Source organism: Magnolia sinica, chromosome 12, assembly GCF_029962835.1.
Source record: "Magnolia sinica isolate HGM2019 chromosome 12, MsV1, whole genome shotgun sequence".
In the NCBI taxonomy this organism is placed as follows: Eukaryota; Viridiplantae; Streptophyta; class Magnoliopsida; order Magnoliales; family Magnoliaceae; genus Magnolia; species Magnolia sinica.
The window spans coordinates 75,586,507-75,593,303 of record NC_080584.1 but is presented as its reverse complement, the minus strand read 5'-3'; positions in this window follow the sequence as shown (position 1 = coordinate 75,593,303).

The following is a 6,797-nucleotide window of genomic DNA, read 5'->3' as shown; positions in this document are numbered from 1 at the left end:
TTGAACTAGGTTGGTTCTTCTTTGGCTTACCAATGTCTTCTATATACTGATCTTCAAAGAAAATCACATCTCTGCTCCTGACGAGCTTCTTCTCGGTCGGATACTATAATCTGTAATCGAACTTTTCATCACCGTATCCCAAAAACACACACTGCCTGAACTTTATATCGAGCTTGGACCTCTCGTCCTTTTGTACGTGAACGGATGTCCTGCATCCAAACACCTTGAGATGACTATACAATCGATCCTGTCCAGTCTACACCTTCTCAGGCACTTCTCCATTCAACGGGGCTGATTGGGACCTGTTTATCAAATACACTACCGTGTGCATTGCTTCTCCTTAGAAAGTATTGGGCATCTTTGCATGGGATAACATGCATCTGATTCTCTCAACAATGGTGTGATTCATTCGCTCAGCTACACCATTATGCTGAGGGGTCTTGGGAATCGTCTGTTCATGCCATATACCCGCGGACTTGCACTATTCATGGAAGTCGTCAATATGTTCACCACCATTGTCAGTGCGGATGCACTTCAATGATCTACCTGTCTCTTTCTCGACCATAGCATGAAACAATTTAAACATACTAAAGACCTCGTCCTTGAATTTCAAAGTATAAACTCAAACCCTCCTAGATGCATTATCTATAAAAGTAACAAAATATAATGCCCCACCCAAGGTTTTTGTCCTCATAGGACCACAAACATCAGAATAAACCAAATCTAATGCATGCACTTTATTAACATGAGAAACAGATTTAATAAATGAAACTCTGTTTTCCTTTATAAACAATCAAGACAGGTTTTGAGAGGTATACCTGTCACGTCTGGAAGGAGTCGCTTCTTCGCTAATACCTAAAGCCCTTTCTCACTCATGTGGCCTAGACGCCTGTGCCATATGTCAATAGTTGAATCTTCCGCTACATTCAACCCACCACTGTACACACTGATAGTTGCCTTGTACAGGGTGCAACACTTCTTTTCTCTGACTGCGATCAATGAACCCTTAATGAGCTTCCAGTGCCCACTAGCAAACCGGCTTTCATAGCCATCATCATCCAACCTTCTCGTTGACATCAAGTTGAGGCGAAGGTCTGGGATATGCCTCACATCACTGAGAACCAATGTGCAGCCCACATTGGTCTTTACACAAATATCACTGACTCTTACGATCTTCGATACGTTAGAATTTTTCATCTTCACGATCTCATAGTCACCTGACTTGTAGCTTGTGAAGAAGTCTCTGCGTGAAGTCACATGAAAAGAAGCTTCTGAGTCAATCACCCAGTCGGTGTACTGACTTGTAGTCGTGAGACATATATCGTAATCTGCTAAAAAAATAACTACAACATTCCCATCTGAAGCGACCGCAGTGGAATCTGATTCATCTTCTTTCTCCTTTCCTTTTCCTTTTTTGTTGTTCTTATTTTTACGACATTCATACTTATAGTGGCTCTTCTTGCTACAATTCCAGCATTCAACATCCTTCCTGGTAGTCGACTTGCCTCTTGATTTATCTCGGACCTTCCCACCATTCCTGTTCTTTCCACTCTCCCGTTCCTGTGTCACAAGGGCCTCTTTCTAAGTAGACCCCTGAGACTTTCTCCTTGTCTCCTCATTGAAGGGATAACTAGTTATCTGTTTCATGAATATCTTTATGTCTGGCCCAGAGTTACTTAAAGACACTACCAATGTCTATCAACTGTCAGGCAACAAACTAAGCAATAGCGAAGCCTGCAATTCATCATCCAGGACCATCTTTATAACAGAGAGCTGGTTCATTATATTGCTGACCTCATTCATGTGCTCGGCCACAGAACCACCATCTTTGAACTTGAGATTCACAAGTCGTCTTATCAGGAAGATTTTATTACCGGTTGTCTTCCTCTCATATAGCCTTTTCAATTTCAGTCATAGGCTAGCGGCTAAGGTCTCTGTAGACATATGGTGGAATATGGAATCATTTAACCGTTGTCTAATAAACTCCACCGCCTTTCGGTCTATCTTCTTCCAATCATCATCAGGCATATCCTTGGATTTTACTGATATGCCTAAAATTGGAGAATATAAGTCCTTGTACTGAAGCAAGTCCTCTATCTTAGCCTTTCATATGGTCCAGTTAGAACCATTGAGGCTAATCATACTTGATGAGCCACCTTCCATAATTCAAAATCGATCCTACCTGTTCAATGAACTTAGCTTTGATACTACATTGTTGGGGGCCTTACACAAAACCTTAGGATTTAGCCTCTCAGAACAAACCAAAATTATGGGATAATAAAGCAATGAAATATATCAAAGCATAAACTATACCACACAAGAGATTTTTACATGAAAAACCCTCAAAGAGGTAAAAGTCATGAGACATCGTCCAGATTAACAATCCACTATGAAGTAGAACGTTACAACCTTCTTCACTCACGCAGGAGTGGATAAATAATAAGAAAATAAAAGAAAAACAGAGAGATTTCACCGATTACGAGGACGTGGAAATATTGAGATAAAGTAGATCACCTCTACGAGCATAACCTCCCTTCTACAAGCTTCCTCTCTCTCTCTCTCACCTTTGATAGCCCTAAACCCTTTACCAAACCCTTGCAAAGCTTTAGGAAACTCTCTTGTATTACCTCTTGCATACCCTAGAAAACCCTAGGAACCTCCTATTTATAGTTTAGGAAACTTTCTTTCGCATCCTTGCGAAAGCCGCCTCAAAATTTTGAATCCCGCACAAAATCGGACTCAAATCTATGTAACCAGGATTGGTCGTGCAGGTTGCACGACTGTCTAACACTGTTCACTCGACTGGTCGAGCCGACCCTCGATTGGTCGAGCACTGTTCACAGAACTCGCTGGACTTTGAGTCGAGTGACCTAGGACTGGCTGAGCACTGTTCACTCGACCAGTCGAGCAGGCTGCAGGACTGGTCAAGCAGCGCGAGAATTCCACTGTTTATGGCATTTGAACCGCACCTCATCTCCTCTGACCTGAGGAGGAAAACCCCATCACACCACACATGTAAGTGAGTGCATGCTACACAGGTTTCATGATTGCATAAAGTGAGATGGAATTGGATTGAGTGTGGGCTAGTTCAACCTAGTCGCAACTTGCAACCCAATCATGAACCCATCTAGAGCCATTGATGGCTTCTAAGTCTAATTGCAGAAGTCCTTTCACCAGATGCAAAGGATCACACAACTAGTAATATTTTCCCAACTTGGGCAATCTAAGGGCATGTATGTTAACTCTTAAAATTAGAACTAAACGCGGAATTGAGAAAATGCCCATATCAAGAGTTGTTTGTTAATGTCAAAATCAAAAAGTGCTTAGTGATTTTTCATTGAAATCTTTTCATGATACGAGTTTGGCTTAATGGTGAATGTAGAATGCGCTATTTTTCTTTTTAAAAAAAGTAAAAAATTTGCTTCCAAAATTATCCCTTTTCAAGTTAGTACGGAAAATTTTTCTCTTTAAATTGTTTTCGCAATACGAAATCAACTTTTAACATGTGAAACTTTTTAAATTATGCCCCACCATGATTTATGTGTTTGATCCACACCGTCCATCAACTTTTTCGGATCATTCTAGAGTATGAGCCCAAAAAATAAAGTACATGTAAAACTCAAGTGGACCACACCATAGAAACCAATAGAAATTCAATATAATTATTGTTGAAACTTTCCTAGAATCCAATGTAATGTTTATTTCTCATATAACCTCTTTATAAGGTCACACGTACCTTGATAAAAAAAAGAAAAATACAAATTTCAGCATGATCAGGGCATTCTATGACCCTAAGCAATTTTCAATCATAGGCACCCAATTTTTACTATTTCTTACAATGTGACCCACTTGATTCTTATATCTACCTCATTATTTATTTTATGCCCCCAAATGATATGGAAAAGTGGATAGACGATGTGGATAAATCATATACAGCACCGTCGGCCCCACGTAGCCACTGACACGTCCACCTAGAATCCCTAGGTAGAAAAATCCTCCAAAAGCGAAAGCCTTCTGCGTGAAATCTACATCCCATGCAGATTGCGCGTTCAGGCTGCCTGCCAATGGTGTGGACGGATTGCCGCCAGCCTGTGGGCTCCACCATGATGTATGTGTTTCATCCATGCCATCCATCTATTTTTCCAAATCATTTTATGGTATTAGACCAAAAATGAGGTATATCCCAATCTCAAGTGGACCACATTACAGGAAATAGTGTTGAATAAACGTCGACCATTATAAACCTTTTTGGGGCCATAAAAGTTTTGGATCAAGCTGATCTTGGGTTTTTCCCTTCATTTGGACCTGTATGACCTAATCAACAGATTGGATGTCAAATAAACAATATAGTGGGCCTTAGGAGGATTTTAATGGTGGATATCCAATCATTATTGTTTTCTTGTGGTGTGGTCCATCTGAGATTTATATCCCTCTCATTTTTGGTGTGAAGCCCTAAAATGATCTATAAAAATGGATGAACAAAATGGATAAAATACATACATCATGGTGGGGCCCACAGAGCATCGATCACTAGCCACAGGGTTGGTGGGGATTAGCTACTGATAGGTTGAGTAGCAAGACTGGCTACTGAAGTGATGTCACCAAGTTATGTAGGCCCTACCATGACGTATGTGTTGTATCCGCACTGTCCATCCATTTGTAAAGATCATTTTAGGGCATGAGAAAAAGAATAAGGCAGATCCAAAGCTGGAGTGGACCCCACCACAGAAAACAGTGGAGAGAGTGACGCCCACCATTGAAACCTTCCTAAGGTCCACCATGATGTTTATTTGAGATCCAACCGGTTCATAAGTTAACACATACATTAAAGAAGGGAAAACACAAATATCAACTTGATATAAAACTTTTGTGGCCTTTAGAAGTTTTTAATGGTGAGCGTCACTCTCTCCACTGTTTTCTAGGGTAGGGTCCATTGGAGCTTTGGATCTGACTCATTCTTTGGCTCATGCTCTAAAATGATCTCTCCAAATAGATGGATGGTGTGGATACAAAACATACATCATGGTAGGACCCACAGTACTTGGTGGTGTCACTTCATTAACCAGTTTTGCTACTCAACCTAGAAAGTAGATGAGGACCACCTCATGTTTGTAAGAAATCCATCCCATCCATCTGTTTTGTGAATTTATGTTAGGACATGGAACAGAAAGTGAGGTGGATCCAATACTCAAGTGCATCAAAAAAGTGTGGCCAAAACTATTATGTCTAGTATGCAAGAAGAAATTGTTGCCACACTTATATATGCAAATCATTAATTTTCTTATCTGTTTTTATGAATAATGATATTTTAATTTTCTATTAAGTACTTTAGTTTATCTGAATTAAATAAAATATTTTTATTTTCATTTAATAAAAAATAATTTCTTTATAATGTAAAACATTTTCAAACTGGAGATAGAGAGAAATGTGTCAAATTAACATATTTCAGTTGCAGGTTATTTCAAATTCAGTAGTTAATTTTCAGACTTCAGCTGTAATTACCAAACATGTTTTTTGACTTCAGATTTCAGATTCGGGCTATAGATTTCAGATTCAGGCTTTAGACTTCAGATTTAACAAACGGGGCCTACGGGAAGATTCAGCAGATATCTGGTTCTGATCACCATGGGCCGCACCACAGCTGTCGAACCCTCCTTGAGGTCTACTGTGATGTTTATATTCCATCTACACCATTCATAAGGTAATTCCTACTGCCATCAACTGAAAACACAAAATATTAGCCTGGTCCAAAACATCTATGGCCGCAAGAATGTTTCAACTGTGGATGTTCGATTCTCACCGTTTCCTATCATGTGGGCCAAAACACTGTGTTTTGGATCTGCCTCATCTTTGGGCACATGTCCTAACATGATCCGAAGAAAAAAGATAAACACGGTAGATTTCTCACAAGCATCACAGTGGCCCCCCAGCTTCTGGTCTCAGAAAGTTTCTGAAAATTCATGTCCTTGTGGATTGGATGGCATGACCCACCTGAGTTTTCGCAGGCAAGAACGTGGTATGGCCCACCTGAGTTTTTACAATAGTTTTCTTTTGGGGTGTTAATTCATTTAGGTGGTGTCATCTTACCAGTAGATTGGTTGACATGACAAATACAAAACAAGTTGGGCCCAAACAACATCTGGAAATTAAGCTTAAAGGGAAGCATCCCCATCCAAACTGTTATCTGTGCTATGGCCTCCTTGAGTTCTAGATCAGCCTCATTTTTGTCTGTCTAAGAGTAAGGTGAGGAACTCATACACTCACAACTTCTTACTTCTTAAAAGATTAGTTTAAGCATTGCTAGGTTTCGTCAGCTGACAATGGAGGAAGAACAGTTACGAGTGTGGAGATCAAGGTTGAAGTGGTGTACCAGGAGCCAGAATGTGTCAAATACCATATGTTATATGGGCCATCATAAGAAACTTGCTCTGAAGGGATGATGGTTCCCATCCATGTTTGTTGATGAATTTAGAACAATGAATAGAAAATTTTCAATGACTCACATTCAACTTTAGAATTCAAAGAAACAATAGCTTATTTAAGGTAGTTTAGAGAATAAATCCCACAATCTTACCCATACTACACAATGTCTCATATGGGAAGATACAACATAATCATTTAATCTAACTGCTATAAAATGGTAAGAATTATTTGAACTTCAACCAACTAAAAGTTCCATTAATTGGAAAAATATGCATACTCTGTTCTAAAGTGGGAATGTCTATCTAGCTTGTATCACAGAAATAGTTAAATCATTATTGGAACAATTCTTTGTTCTGTTTTTAGATGAATTCTCC